This window comes from Crocuta crocuta, unplaced genomic scaffold (genome assembly GCF_008692635.1).
Source record: "Crocuta crocuta isolate KB4526 unplaced genomic scaffold, BGI_CrCroc_1.0 scaffold305, whole genome shotgun sequence".
In the NCBI taxonomy this organism is placed as follows: domain Eukaryota; kingdom Metazoa; phylum Chordata; class Mammalia; order Carnivora; family Hyaenidae; genus Crocuta; species Crocuta crocuta.
Genome location: NW_027529463.1, coordinates 1,442,610 through 1,460,038, shown reverse-complemented (window position 1 = coordinate 1,460,038; position 17,429 = coordinate 1,442,610).

Sequence of the window (17,429 nt, the reverse complement as noted above, 5' to 3'; positions counted from 1 at the left end):
CAGGAGAGACTCTTGAATGCTGAGAACAAGCTTGAGGGCTGATGGAGGTGGGAAGGGGAGTGATGGGCATGAAGGAGGGCACTTGTTGGGATGAGCACTGGGTGTTGTATGGAAACCAACTTAATGATAATTTATTTAAGAAAAAATAAATAAATAAAAATTAAAAAATTAAATTAGGCCAATTAATAACCCTACAATGGCCTTTAAATGTTCAAATGAAAGCAAATGTCATCCATTTCTCACTTTAAACCGAATGCTAGAAATTACTGAGTTTAGTGAGGAAGGCATATCAAAAGCCAGGAGAGGCCAAAAACTTGACCTCTTATCCCAAAGAGCAAAATTGTGAATATAAAGGTAAAGTTCTTAAAGAAAATGAAAAATGCACTCCAATGAACATACCAATGTTAAGAAAGCAAAACAGCCTTATTGCTGATACGGAGAAAGTTTCAGTGGTCTGCATAGAAGATCAAAGCAACCACAACATTTCCTTAAGCCAAAGCATAGTCCAGAGGAAGGCCCTAAATCTTTTAAATTCTATGAAGGGTTAGACAGATGAGGAAGCTGTAGGAGAAAAGTTTGAATCTAGCAGAGATTGGTTCATGAGGTTTAAGGAATGAAGCCATCTTCACAACAGGAAAGGATGAAGCATCAATTGCTGATGTAGGAGCTGCAGCAAGTTACTGAGATCTAGCTAAGACAATTAATGAAGGTGACTACTCTATACAACAGATCTTCAAATATATAAGACAAAATAGTCTTATATTAGAAAATCCCATCCAGTACTTTCAAAGTTAGAAAGGAGAAGTTGGTGCCTGACTTCAAGTTTTCAAAGGACAGGTTGATTCCTGTTAGGGGCTAATGCAACTGGTGACTTCAAGCTGAAGCCACTGTTCATTTACCATTCCCAAAATCCTAGGACCCTTTTATTTAAATTTATTCATTTATTTTGAAAGAGAGATTGAGAGAGAGAGAGAGAGAGAGAGAGAGAATGCACATGCCCGAGTGGGGAGGGGCAGAAAAAGAGGGAGAGAAAGAATCCTAGGCAGGCTCCATGCTGTCAGTGCAGAGCCTGATGCTTGGCTCGATCTCACAAATGTGAGATCATGATCTAAACCAAAATCAAGAGTACAACGCTTAATCAACTGAGCCACCCAGGCACACCTGAAATCCTAGGACCATTAAGAATGATGCTAAATCTACTTTGCCCATGCTTCATAAATGGAACAACAAAGCCTAGATGACAGCACATCTATTTATAACACAGTTTTCTGAAAATTTCAAGCCCCTTGTTGTGACCTAATGCTAAGAAAAAAAAGGTTCCTTCCAAAATATTACTACTCATTGACAATGCATCTGGTAACCCAAGAGCTCTGAGGGAGATGTACAACAAGATTAATGTTGTTTTCATGCCTGCTAACACAATATCCATTCTGTAGCCCATGGACCAAGAAGTAGCTTTAACTTTCAACTCTTATTATTTAAGAAATACATTTCATGGGGTGCCTGGATGGCTTAGTCAGTTAAGCCTCTGACTCCAATTTCAGCTCAGGTCATGATCTCATGGTCTGTGAGTTCGAGCCTCATGTTGGGCTCTGTGCTGACAGTACAGAGCTTGCTTGGGATTGTGTCTCTCCTCTTTCTCTGGCCCTCCTCCTGCATGCACATTCTTTTTCTCTCTCCCTCAAAATAAATAAATAAACTTAAAAAAAATACATCTCATAGGGCTATAGCTGGTATAGATAGTGATTCTTCTGAAGGATCTGGTCAAAGTAAATTGAAAACCTTCTGGAAAGAATTCACTATTTTAGATGCCATTAAGAACATTAGTGATACATGGGAAGGGGTCAAAACATCGACATTCACAGGAATTTGGAAGAAGCTCATTCCAGCACTCATAGATGACTTTGAGGGGTTCAGGACTTTAGGGAGAAAGTCACTGTGGTAGAAGATGTGGTAGAAATAGCAGGAGAAGTAGAATTACAAGTGGAGCTTGAAGATGTGTGTGAATTTTTTGCAATCTCATGATGAAACTTAGAACAGATAAGGAGGTGCTTCTTATGGATGAGCAAAGAAAGTGTTTGAGATGGAAAGTTCTGTAGGAAGATGCTGTGAAATCTGTTGAAAATTGTTGCAATCTTATGATGAAGTTAGAACAGATGAAGAGGTATTTTTTATGGATGAGCAAATAAAGTGGTTGGGATAGAAACTTCTCTTTAGAAAGATGCTGTGAAAACTGTTGAAATGAAGACAAAGGATTTGGAATACTACATAAATTTAGTTGATAGAGCAACATCAAGATTTGAAAGGATTGGCTCCAATTTTGAAGGAAGTGGTACTGTGGGTAAAATGCCATCAAGCAACATCACATGCGACAGAGAAATCTTTCGAGAAAGGAGGAGTCTAGTGATATGGCAAACTTCCTCGTTGTCTTTTCTTAAGAAATTGCCACAGCCACTCCAACCATCAGCAGCAATTGACATCAAGGCAAGACCCTCTAGCAGCAAAAGATTAATGACTTTGAAAGCTCTGCTGATGATTAGCACTTTTTAGCAGTAAGGTATTTTTAATTAAGGTATGTATATTGAGTTTTTAGACATAATGCTATTGCATCCTTAATAGTTTACAATATAGTATAAACTTTTATATGCACTAGGAAAACAAAAAAAAACTCATTTGATTTGTTTTATTGTGATATTTGTTTTACTGTCGCGGTCTGGAACTAAACTTGCAGTATCTCTGAGGTATGTCTGTATAGATGCATATATCTTTCCTGAATCTGTCCATTAAAAAAGACTAAGGCAGTGGTATCTACATAACAACTTGAAGAAATAAGTGATTCTGAGGCTGGGGTCAGCAGAGTTAAATATGAGCCATGATTATCTTGTGGTGCCAGAACATAAAGAATTGCTCAGAAAATGATAGAGATGTGTAAGAAAGACACAGGAGCTAGCTTGAAGGGGTAACCACAGGCCAAATTTGAGACAATTTGACTATCAAAATGCAGACTGCGACAAATGAATCTGTTACAAATGTAGGACATAATCTCTCTGGAGTAGGTGCAGAGAAAGGAGCTGACCTAAGTAACTTTGGAAAACAGTATTTTGATTGGAAACCATCAGGCTAAAGACAAAAGAACTGTGCATAAATATTGTACTCTGGTTTGTAAACTTGTTTTTCACTAGAGTGTGGTTTATCAATTCTGAAAGTATGTTACTTTTGTACTAGGGTTGAACAAATAAACAAATTAATGTTAGATTATGGGAGCCAGGTTTCTCACTGCCAGAGAAAGAAAATACAATCAAGTGGAGAAGTCTAGAATGAACCACGTGGTACTAAGTCAGAGTTGAGACAACAGTTTGAACACATGTTTAGGTTTCTAGATACATGGAAAATAAATAGATATATAGATGATAGATGATTGATAAATGATAGATAGATAACTTTAGGTATATGTACATACATCAGTTAATATACATGCATATATTCCTTAGCATTGTTCACTAGAAGTGATGATATCCCAATAGCAATTGGGAAACTTGAAACCAGATCTTGGTTTTTAATGCCATTCTCAACAGAAGGAGAAAGGGCTTTTCTAGGACTAGGGCAAAGAAAATAGAAGATGAGCCTGGAGCATGTTTCAGAAAGAAAGTAAATAAATGCTCAAAAAAAACCTGCAAAAGAATACAGTCTTATCAAAACACATAGGAGCCAATGTGAAAGATCTCCCTTTGGCCAAAGCTGAATAATTTGAGCAACACGATAAATACCATCCTGTTGGATTATAATCCAAATTATAAAATAAATATACAAGAGTTCATAGTGATATAAATAACTGAAGAAAGAAAGAAAGAGATAAATTCTCTTTATAGAAAAATTATAAAAAATATATGTAGATATTTCCTTCCTGAAGATGCAGGCTAATCCCGTCTCTCTCTCAATGTGAACTGGATTTACTGATACCCCCAAAGGATAGAGCACGGAAAGGGAAAATTGGTAATTTTACAGTGGAAAGAACCAACAAAGACTGTATTAACCAGGTCATCAAGGCACTGATGATAAATTATGCTAATATCATATACTCCCTGATTTAATGTGATACTGTTGCTAAGTAAGAAACATTATTTTTCTTAGGAAATGCACACTGATCATTCAGTGGTAAAAGCGTATGATATTAACATGCTATTACATGGTTCAAAAAAATATACGCATCACATATATGTGTATATATATATATATATATATACATACATACATACATACAACACAGAAAATGACAAAGAAAACATGGCAAATATTAACCATTGGTAATTGAGATGACAAATCTACTGAAATTCATTATACTATTCTTGCAGCTTTTCTGAAGTTTTAATGTTTTCAAATAAAAAGCTAACAAAATTTAAAAATGACAATTTTTATTATTACAATATCAATCAATACATGGTCATCTGAAACAATTTTTGAGAAGTAAAACCAAAAAATTTTAGAATGAAAATAATACCCATCGATTATGAACATTTCATACTTTAAAGATGCATTTACCTTTTTTAAGGGAACCCTATTAGATAAATTGATTATTAATCTACTTTTTTCCTGTGTTGTGAATATTTTGTCATATCATTATAGTTCAACTATTTTAATGACTGAGGGGGATTTCATTATAGGATTATTTCCCCAATTCCCTAATGCTACTTATTCAGATTGTTGACATTTCAGCATAATAACCAACACTGATGTGAAACATATTTGCAGCTAAATCTATTCCCACATGCATAAATATTTTCTGAATATGATTTTCTACCAGCTATCAATTTTTCTGTTAAAAAATAACATTATAAATAATAAATACTTTTCTACATATAGATATATACATAGAAAAAAAATTCAACAACACCTAGGGGATCTACAGACCCCAGTACCTTAATTCCATCCTGTGGATGTCATGACTATAAAAATGTGTTGTTTTTAGTTCTGGTGGTTCTAACTGGATTATAATTTTAAATCACAGAGCCCTTTTTCTTTGTCTGTTTACTTCCAGCTATGAAAGGTGAGAATTAGTGCACTTAAATCACCATCCACCTTTCTTCCCCCTCTCTACCTTAAAAATTATACTATAATCTTGGATTTATTATTAGTCAACATGAACCATAAGCCAGGCACTATATAAAAAGGAAGAGTATCAGAGAAAGAATAAAGGAAAAATAAAAATATTTTATTTTTCTTATTCTTAATTGATCTATAGATAACTATTCAAAATAATAAGAGCAACAATGTATTGGGTGATTATACTATGCAGATTAAGAATAGAAGAAGGAAATTAAAAATATTCTGTTTTTTTTAAGTTTATTTATTTATTTTGATAGAGAGAATGTGCAAGCAGGCTCCACACAGTAAGCACAGACCTGATGAGGAGTTCAAACTCATGAACCGTAAGATCATGGCCTGAGCTGTAATCAAGAATTGGAAGCTTAACCAACTGAGAATACTCTGCTATAAAACATGTGCACTATCCATGAAACATTATGGTATTACTCAAAGATGGACTTACTTTGCTGTAAATGTATACTGCAAAGTCTAGGACAACTACTAAAAATGTTTTGAGAAGTAAAATTGATATACTAAGAGAACAGAGAAAATGGGAGTCATGTAAAATGCTCAGTTAATACCGGAGAAGGCAGAAAAGATTAAAAAAAAAAAAAAAGGAAGACAGAAAAGAAACAAAAAACAAGGACAATGAATAGAAAGTAGTTACAAATATGGTAGTTATTTTTCTCCCATGTGCTCAGTAACAGAACTATCTGCTGTAGGGTGTTGCAATGATTACCTTTTCTTCTGTTTGGATCATTTGTGTCACCAATTGCCAAGGATTCTGATACTTAGAAGCTGTCCTGCTGCTGCTGGTGATCAGAAAAGTGGAAAGAATATATTATATTATGTGTATCTTAAAGCTGCAGTGAGGAGTTCTGGTGAAACTCTTCTTTCAGTTTTTATCCCCCAACCCTTCTTTCTAGGAAAAAGCACGAATTCATGGAAACTGGGTCAAATGATTGTCTGAAGGACAGACACATTTTTTTTTTCTCAGAATCACTGTCCTTTCTTCTTCTTTCTGAGATAAAGTCTTTAAATCAATCTTTGTTTATTCTGAGAAGTTCTTATAGGTGGTGGGAAGCACTGGTGACCAACATGAATACAACCAGTTTCCGCCCTCAGTAACCTCACATTCTAGCAGAAAAGGTAGAGAACAGAAATAGACACCATTATGTGGTAGTATAATAGATGCTATGACAGAAAGAAATATACAGTAGAAGCACAGAGTAGAAGTAACCCAGACTGGAGAGGCTATCAAGATAAGTCTTGAAAGGTGGGGAAGTGTTAGTTAGGTGAAGAAATATATTATAATAGACAATGTGAACAACATGTTCAGGAAAATGGAGGTGGGAGAGAGCCTGGCATTTTTAGGGCTGTGGTAACATTCTTAGGGTAATTTCTTTTAAAAAAAAAAATTTGTTTTGGGGCGCCTGGGTGGCTTTGTGGTTTAAGCGTCCGACTTTCGCTTAGGTCATGATCTCGCCGTTCGTGGTTCAAGCCCCGCGTCGGGCTCTGTGCTGACAGCTAGCTCAGAGCCTGGAGCCTGTTTTAGTCTGTGACTCCCTCTCTCTCTGACCCTCCCCTGCTCACGCTGTCTCTCTCTCTCCTAGAAATAAATAAAACATTTAAAAAAAAATTTGTTTTAAGTTTATCTATTTATTTTGTGGGAGAAAGCAAGCAGCAAAGGAGGGAAGAGAGAGGGAGAGAGAGAGAGGGAGAGGGAGAGAATCCCAAGCAGGCTCTACACTGTCAGTGCAGATGTGGGGCTTGAACTCACAAACTGTGAGATCATGACCCAAGCTGAAATCAAGAGCTGGATGTGACTGAGCCACCAGGCGCCCCTAGGATAATTTATTTTTTTAAATTTACCTGGTTACTTTTACAATGTGGCTACTGTCTGGGCCTGCATCTCAATCTACCAGACATCTATAAAGCAAGGGTACATAGTTAAAGTTCAAAGTGGAATCATGTCTGAGGAAAAATCATTGTAAAAGCATTGCTAAAAAGAGAATGCAAGAAATAAAACCAGGAAGAAGAAAAGAGACAATACCTAACTCCCTTCCCCACCAAATATCAGGAAGTAGGTGTTTGGTTCTGGGTCAAGAAGTGGCCTTGGAAGATGGAAGATACAATCAGGCATGTCATGCAGAAGATATTTGCACTAGCATATCTGTGACCTGAGAAATACCAATACCCGGCAAGTTAAAATATGAGAAAATATAAGACTTTGAGAGCAACTGTCAAAAATGGCAGGTGCCAGCTTTCCTAATATTTGATTCAGTGAGTTCTCATCCTTTGCTGCAAAAACAACTCCAGAAATTATCTGATGATCTGACCTGTGTTATCCTTGGTCACTGGGCTGACATAACATGCAGGATGTTTGGCAGTTAAGAAGAGAGTCAGTTGTATTATTTAAGGAGCATGCTTTGGGGTCCCACATTTCAGTGTCCATAGAAAATCTAGCTAATTTTTCTTTAATTTTTATGTCTACTTTAATACACAGTGTCCTACTATGAGTTGAGAAATCAGCCAGTGATCCCTAAGCAGACTTCAGTGTCAAAATCTATCATACTTCATCTTGTGAACAAGTTAAACAAGTTGCAATCTTGACAATATGTACCAACAGCAATAAATTGTAAAATTAGCATGTCAAGGAGAACACGTCAAGGCAGACCATAATATAATTGGTCATCTAAAGTTCTCTCCGCAATGAGACTGGATTTTGAAGGAAATGATTTTTTAGAATGTCAATGAAAACGCATACTCTTAACTCCTTGCCTTTCTTTTCTACTCTGCTCATTCTTGATCAAGATTACTAAATCAATAATGTTTTTGAACTTTTACCTTGATTTCATAAACATTATTATCTCTAGCTTCACATCTTCTCACTTTTCCCCTGGATTCAATCCAAAAGTCAGCAAAGTGTTCTCACCTGCTGCTTAAACCACAGCAATTCCCATTCAGAGCAGTTCTTTTCTTTTGCATTATGTCCAGGTGATTTAGTACAAAATAATTTATTTCCTCAAATTAACTTTTGAACTAAATGAAGGTATTGAGTAGATTTGCTTTCTAAATATGTTTTCAGAAAGTTTTATGTGGAAAAAAATTAAATATAATATATTGCTTCAGAAATTATTGGTTTACGTAAGTCTTTTATGTCTGGTAAGAACCTAACCCAAGCTTTTGGATATAGATATATCTGTTTTGTTTTTAAAAGCTTAAAGGATCTAAGGTAGCATCTGGAAAAATAAGTAGATAAGAACATTTAATAAAAAAAGATTTCAAAATCCTAGACTGAGCTCTAAAATGCCCTTCTAGATAATAAAAGCTATTCTGAAATTAACATAACTTTTATGAGGCCATTATAACGTAGTACTAGACACAATTCAATAAAACAGACTTGATGGACCAGAACTGACTCTATTATATGTAAATTATAATATAATATAACATAAGAAGCACCACAAATCAATGAGAAACAGATGGACAATGCAAAAAATTGCATTGGCCAAAAAATTCAATGTCATAGGAAGGATGGAAAGAGACAATTAGAGACTTAAGAGACACAACAAAATGCAACATATGGACTTCGGTCTCAGAAGCAAAGAAATCAATTGTAAAAATACACCCTTGAATTCTTAGGGAAATCTGAATATGGACTGAGTATTAGTTAATATTAAGGAATTATTTTTAATTTTGTTTCATGGGATAAAGGCATAGTAATTATATGTACCCATTTTAAGAGAGAGAGAGAGAGCACGAGAGTGGGAGGGGCAGAAAGAAAAGGAGAGAATCCAAAGCAGGCTCTGCACTGACAGCAGGGCTCAATCTCACAAACTATGAGATCATGACCTGAGCTGAAATCAAGAGTCAGTCGCTTAATTGACTGAGCCACCCAGGCACCCTGGTAATTATATATTTTAAAAGAAGGTGTCTTTCTCAGAGAACCATATGAGATTATTTATGGTGAAATCACCAGATCTCTGGGATTTGTTTTCAAATATTCCAGATTAAAGAACAAAAGAAGGGGAGAAGAGGAGAGATGAAATAAGAATACAGAATGATCATTGGTGAAGTAGGAGAATTCATTATATTGTTCTTACTATTTTCCTACACTTTTGAAAATTTCCATAGCAAAAAAATTATTAAAAAAAACACTGGAATCAGTTCTTCAGATAAAATCTCCAACATCATAATAGGAAAAAAAAAGACAAAATATTTTTCTAGAGGAAGAGAGAAGAGAGAGCTACAACCTCCTAGCTCTTCACCCTTTCCCAAGAGAGCCCCTCAAATGTATCAGTGGAACATGGCTTGAAAACTGCTGCAGCTCCTTGGTTCAACTCCCTAGGCTAACAGCATAGGCTCTTTCCAAGCACCAGAGTTTCAGAGTTGACTGTTCCCATCCCACAACTGACCTGTTTATAAGAATACATATTGTACTCACCTCCATGTACAATCACCTCCTCCTACCTCATCAGGTAGTAATCTTCCTTGCATTCACACTGACCTTACTGCTTCCCTTGTTTTTGATGACTAAGCACTTGGTAAATATGTTCCTCACCTTTTGATTTGGTGTCCTTTTGGGTAGAATATTTCACCGTAGCACTAACCATAATTTTCATAAAGGACTGTTAAATTGGAAAGAAAATACCGTTGAGGCAATTGGTCAACTATTCAGAAAATTTAGTATATGCCTTAACATACATTTATCAAACTTTCAAAAGCAATAGTCAAATGTAAAGTAAAAATAAAAGCATAAAATGAAGAGTTAAGATAAAATTGTAGTTGAATATCAAATCTCTGTGTGAAACATAGGATTTTGTAATCTTGAAAGTCAAGATCAAAATTTTTTACTATAGAGTCTAAGAAATTTCATACCAACAACATACCAATGTTTTAAAGTTAAAAATCACGGGGTGCCCGGGTGACTTAGTTGGTTAAGCGTCCGACTTTCACTTAGGTCATGATCTCACGGTTCGTGGGTTCGAGCCCCGCGTCGGGGTCTGTGCTGACTGCCAGCTCAGAGCCTGGAGCCTGTTTCAGTCTGTGACTCCCTCTCTCTCTGACCCTCCCCTGCTCACGCTGTCTCTCTCTCTATTAGAAATAAATTAAAAAAATAAATAAATAAAAATAAAGTTAAAAATCACATAAAAAGCTAGAAAAAGAGCCAGTGGAAAAAAAAAACCCAAGTGGTTAAACTTTTTATTATAAAGAAAGCTTTTCAAAAGACTAAGATCACAAAAGAGCAAAAGGCAAATGTCATAAACAGTCATTTTATATGTGAAAATACCATAAGCATAGCTATATAAATATAGATAGATATTATTAATGTCTCTATTAAGTTAAAAATGTAAAATAATGAGCTTTACTTATTAAAACAATACTAAAAGGTAAAAAATATAATTCTTGCTAAGTTTCAAAAAGCCTTTATTATTTAAAAAATTTTTAAAAACTTATTTTGAGAAAGAGAGGATGAGCACACATGCAGGGAAGAGGCAGAAAGAGGGAGAGAGAGAAACCCAAGAAGGGTCTGCACTGTCAGCACAGAGCCTGATGCAGAGCTCAAACACACAAACTGAGAAATTGACCTCAGCCAAAATCGAATGCTTAACCAACTGAGCCACCCAGACGCCCCTCAAAAGGCCTTTAAAACTTTGACCCTAATTCTTAATATTTATCCTAAAGAAACAAATGTTAAATTTTAAAAAATGAACAATGACGGGGTGCCTGGGTGGCACAGTCAGTTGAGCACCATCTTCGGCTCAGGTCATGACTTCAGTTTGTGAGTTCAAGCCCTGCATACATTCTGTGCTGACAGCTCAGAGCCTGGACCCTGTTTCAGATTTTGTGTCTCCCTCTCTCTCTGCCCCTTTCCTGCTCATGCTCTATTTCAATGTCTCTCTCTCTAATATAATATTAAAAATTTTAAAAAAAATGAACAATGTTCATTAAATGTTATTTATAATAGCAAAAAAATTGGAAACAAATTACTGTTCAACAACAGAAGATTAATTAATAATGGCTCAAATGCTTTTGAAAAGATTCTGTTATTAAAAGATAATCTACTTGAGTGGGAGAAGATATGTGTAAATGATATATTTGATAAGGGGTTAATATCCAAAATATATAAAGAACTTAGACAGACAAAGAAATAAATAAGCCAATTAAAACATGGGCAGAGGAACTGAATAGATATTTCTCCAAAGAAGATATATAGATGGCCAACAGACACATGGAAGATGCTCGACATCATTAATCATTATCAAAATGCAAATCTAAATCACAATGAAATATCATCTCACACTTGTCACCAACACCTGTGTTGGTAAAAAGAAAGCCTCACACACTGTTAGTGGAAATGTAAATTGATGCAGCCACTGTGGTAAACAGTATGGAGGTTCCACAAACAATTAAATGCCATATGATCCAGTAATTCCATTACTGGGTACCTACCCAAAGAAAATGAAAACACTATTTCAAAAAGATATGTGCGTTCCTATGTTTTTACAGCATTATCTACAGTAGATAAATATGAAGCAACCCAAGTATCAATCTATAAATAAATGGATAAAGAAGTTGTGATAGATATATATATAGGAAATATTACTTGGCTATGAAAAAGAATGAGATCTTGTCATTTGTGACAAGTATTATACTAAGTGAAATAAGTCAGACAGAGAAGGACAAATACTGAACAATTTCACTTATATGTGGAATCTAAAAAACAAAGCAAAAGAATTTAAATAACCAACAAAAAGCAGAAATAGACTTACAAACACAGAGAATAAACTGATGGTTGCCAGATAGGGAGAGAGGGGTGGAAGGATGAGCAAAATGGGTGAAGGGGAGTGGGAGGTAACAGCCTTCCAGTTATGGAAACAGAAAGTCACAGGGATAAAAGGTAGAGGTAGGAAATATAGTCAGTGATAGTATAAGATCACTGAACAGTTATGGCTAGTGACTGCACTTACAATGAGCATAGCATAATGAATAGACTTGTTGAATCATATGATGCTGTAAACCTGTAATAAATGTAACATTGGATGTCAACTGTATTTCAATAATAAAAAAAATTCAAACTTAAGAGATTCTGTTAATGCAAAAATGCTTACATTTTATGGTTAAGTCTAAAAAAATTGAAGGATTAGGTTTGCATACAAAACTGTTCCTAATAATTTCAAAATAAAGGCAAGCTTATTTATAAATACAAAAAATATTAAAACAAAATCTCTATATTTAGTCATTCTTTCCTTTGGATATTGAGATTATGTGAGGCTTTTTTCTTTTTTGTTAACTATTAAGTTTTCAATTTCTTTCAAATTTTCTCTAATAAATTTTTACCACTCTTATAATTTTGTTAAATACTTTTTGGAAAAGATATATGCTGTACTTACAGTGTGAACAACTAGTGTTTATTAGGAAAGAATGACAAAGAAGTTGGGCAATCTAAGCTGTCCCCAGATCTTCACAGTGATATAGTGTGCTGTAATGAAGTTTATCTTGTCCTTTAATTACAGAGCTTTGTATCAAGCTGCTAGCTAGGCAGAAAGTGAAAAGGAATTGCTGAGTACACATGAGATAGAAGTCTCTGGCAGAGGTCTTCATCTTCGCTTGGACCTTATGAAAGATAACACTTTATGAAATATAACATCAAGAACTGCCATCATAATCAAGACTTTTAATAATTACGAGCCAAACATAATGTCAATCATACTAAGAACCATATGCTGATTATGGGGAATGGTGAAATATTTGAGATATATCACGTAGGGGGAAAAGGACATTCTGCTAACTAAAATGTTTCTTTTAATTTTAAATACATGGCTAGGTTGTGTGTACAAAAATTGCAGTGTTGCTTGTAATACTGATGTAGTAGGAAAAAATAAAATACCCAATAACAGAGGAATAATTAAATATTATACAGAATATTCATTCTGTAAAATGTTATAGAGACATTAAAAATGAGGTAGGTCCATATAGTTTTACATGAAACTTTACCATAGAGAATAAATGATTCATAAGGAGTATGTATATGTGTATAATTTGGTAACATTTAGGGGGTGGATAATAAGGGACCTTCACTTTTTTTACATACTTCTACCTTTGTTTGCATTTTGTGATGAAATGGCATTGTTTTTATAACTAAAGGAAGAGAAGAGGAGAAAGAGGAAGAGGAAGGAGGAGGAGGAGAAGGAGGAGGAATCAGCAGTGACTGTACCAACAGTTACAGCAGCAGCAGAACAAGGAAGGAAGGAAGAAGAGAAGCAAGGAAGGAAAATAAGAAGAATTTGGAGCTGCTGCCACCAGAGTCATGTAGGGCCGTTCTCTAGGCTTGACCTTGATTATCCACAGAGAGTATCACACTATAGCATTATCTTAGTAAATTCATTGTAGGCCAGGGTATGGGTCTGAAATTTTGCAACTTGAATGCGCATTTACCAAGAGCTGATCTGTTTGTGAAAGGTGAGGTGAAAATTTTCTCCAAATATGAAGCAGATATAAGAACTCGGAATTAGAAATAGATGCAAGTATTGGACTGGAGCCTTATATTCTCTGATCAGCCTAGTCCCCTCTACAAGGCCATTTGGGACAGCAGAATACTTAAAAGAATACAGACATGGTTTTAGATCTTGGCTGGGCCATTTACTTTACTTTACTGGTCAAGTTACTTAACCTCAGTTTACTCCTTTGTGAAATGCAAAAAAGGTGATATTAATATCCTGAGGAGGGAATTGGATGAGCATAGAAAAAGAAGGAAGAGATTTGATGCGAATGGTTAACTTCAACTTATGCAGGTTTCCCTAATGAAGATACATCTGGTTTAGAACTAGAGAGGTGTGTGTGCTACAATTGCATTCAGAGATTAGCAGTCAGTAATTGTGAGGAGTTACTGTTATTTCCATGCCAGACAAAATGCTAGGCACTGATGGCAACAGCAGAGAAAAAGACAGAAGAGGCTCTCTTTTTCATAACAGTTGAGTATATGCAGGAAGTCACACACTGAATCATTTAGTCCATGTGATAAGAAGAGGGCAAGGTGCCATAAAGGGTATAAAATGAGCATAAAAAGAGAAAGATTTGAGGAGGAAGCAAGATTTCAGCTGAGAAATGAAGGGTGAATAGGAGGTAGCCATGTGAAAGGGGAGGGGCAATGTGATCTGAGCAGAGGAAACCATCTGTGCAATGACCACTGATGGGAAGAAATCAAGAGTTTCAGAGGTACTGGGAAAAGTCTAGAACAGCTGTGGCTCAGAGAGCCCTGAACAAGGCAATGAGACAGAAGCCCAGCTGATGTAATGTCTGAGAGGCAACTGAAGGATTGTAGTCATTATTTCCATAAAGACAAAGGGAGCCATTAAAGATTGCTAAACTGGAAATGCATCGTTCTTTCCTTCTCTATTCTTCTTCTTTTTTTATGTTAATTATAATGCTCCTTCTAGCTACTGTATGGTGGAGACACATTCTGACTCACCCTACAGATTTATATGCATCAAATTCTCAGAGTTCTGAAGGTTACTTATATGTGTGCCCATCTACTATAAGAACTGAATTTATTTAAAGTGCTTCTCACCTTGTTTTCTTTTCATATTTGTACTATTCATATTTTCTAGTCCTTGTATACATCATTGAAGACGGTTTAAGACACTAAGACTTGTTTTCCAATGACCTTGTGATTATACAAATTGACATAACACTGCTTCACTTATAATGTTTATATAAGTAGAAAGTACACACACACACACACAAAAGAAAAAGAAAATACAGGTAATGTTTTGACACTGAATTTGACTGTACTGGATTTTTCCCCCCAGCATTACCACCTTTCTCTTTGTTCATTTTCCTTGAAAGAAATTGTAACTATTAGTTACCATTTTCCATTTCTCAAGGACTCATTACATATTCTATGTACTTTATTCATATCTCATTTAATCATCAGAACAACCTTGCAGAAATGAATTTTTATTTTTGTTTATAGTTAGGAGACTGAAGCTCAGTGGTTATAAATCTTGTTCAAGGTCACACAGTGAATAATGACAAATACTAACCCAAGTAGTCTGCTTCTGCCAGCTTCAAGAATTCCTAGAACCATAAATTTAAATTAATTTAAAAAAAAGTATTGGAGCACCTGGGTGGCTCAGTTGGTTAAGTGTCTGACATCAGCTCAGATCATGATTTCATGGCTGGTGGGTTTGTGTCCTGTGTGCTGGCAGCTCAGAGCCTAGAGCTCTGATCCTGCTTCGGATTCTGTGTCTCCCTTTCTCTCTTGCCCTTCACCCATCCAGGCTTTCCCTCTCTCTCTCTTTCTCTTAAAGATAAATAAACATTAAAAAAGATTAAAAAGTATTTCTACATAGACTCAAAAAACTCATGTTTGAAACTATGGGCAATTGAAAATTATGGGCAGGTGGCAGCGCCTGGGGAGCTTAGTCTGTTAAGCATCCAGACACTTGATTTGTCATGATCTCATGGTCAGTCTCCACACTAAGCATGTGCATCCTGCTTGGGATTCTCTCTCTCTCTCTTTCTCTCCCTCTCTCTCTGACCCTCCCCAGCTCGCATGTGTGTACTTGCACACACTCTCTCAAAATAAATCAATAAACTTTAAAAAAAGTATGAAAGGAAAAGTATTCTACTCCTCAAACCTCTAGCCTACAAGCAAAATATGTAAAATGTGATCATTGATGAAAAATACATGTTACTTGCTATAAATGGAAATGATGGTAAAAATAAAAGTACACCATGTCCAAACCATCAATACAGCTTTACCCTGACATATGGTTGTATTTATGGTTTGGGGAGATACTAAAAATAACAAGAAAGGGCACAAGGCTTGTTTAAAGCACCATCTTTTAAAAATCTGTAGTGTGTAAGGATGAATACAAGAACAATTCTTATTTAATGCAGCAAAACATTTTCATACACCATTTTCTTGAAATTTCCTAATCCCACTTTTGTCATTTTTGCTTAACATATGATTTCACCACACTGCACACGTGTATTGATTACCCAAGGCTTGTGAACACTTTTCAAGGAGCAACAGAGTTTATGTTCTACAAATATTGGAAATTCCCCAGAAGTCCTGGGATTTTTGGAAAATCTTAAGACATTCATGCTTCTAATTCTTGAAAACATTCGCAGCCTTAGTGTAATGTGGCTTTTAAAAACAGTGCCTGCACTTTAAAGGTCATCTTACATTTAGCCACAAATTGAGAGGATTGTTAAAAATACTTTTTAGATGAAAAACAAAAACCCGTCGAAATACCTGAACCAATCATCAGATTGTCTTTGTCACCACAAACTACAGGTCTTCCTTAATTTATGATGGGATTACCTTCCAATAAAACCATCTGAAGTTGAAAAGATCATTAAGTTGAAAATACATTTAGTACATCTAACCTATGGAACATTATAACCTAACCTGGCCTAACTTAAACAAGCTTAGAACACTTCTATTAACCTATAGTTAGGCAAGAGCATCTAAGAGAAAGCCTGTCTTCTAATAAAACATGGACAAGCTCACGTAACTTATTGAATACTGTACTGAAAGTAAAAACCGGGATGAGTCTAGGTACAGAATGCTTGAGTGTTTGCCTTCTGATTGTGTGTGACTGGGAGTCCCAGTTCTCTGCCTCTGCTCAGTATCACAAAAGAGGATTCTACCCCATATTGCTAGCCAGGGAAAAGATCCATATTCACAATTTGAAGTACGTTTCTACTAATTCTACTATCACTTTTGCACCTTCATAAAATCAGAAGATCCTAAGTCAAAATATTGTAAATTGGGAACCATCTGTATGAGTTCAGCCCTGTGTTAGACTGACTCATGACAAATCGAAAAAGTGAATTTGTTTGTTTCTTTTAATATGTTATTTCCAAAGCTACAGTGCTACTGTAAACCTACCAAAGCTGTAAATTCCAATTTACTAGCTAACCACATTTTTTTCTATCAGAGCTGCTCTTTTTTTTTTTTTTTTTTAACAGTGTTAGTGTACTTTATGTGAACATATTCCCACATTGAAGTGTTTCTCTAATTCGGTGGCACTTGGAATACATTACAGCTTCTTTAGCTCTTTTTCTGCTCACACATAACAGTTAATTATCATAAAGAATCATCAGTTTAAAGGGAGCTTGGCTATAATGCTGACTAAAAATGACTGGTCAAATGCCAGGAAACACCCTGGTTCCCACATTTGCCACGTCTGGAGTTTTAGATAACCATCACCTATGGTCCTTACACTCTTTAATTATAAATGCTGCAAGTCCTCCAGACAAGTGAGGACCAGAGTAAAGATGAAAATCAAATGAATATTTTGATGGTTTTCAATGATAGTCTTTAATTACAA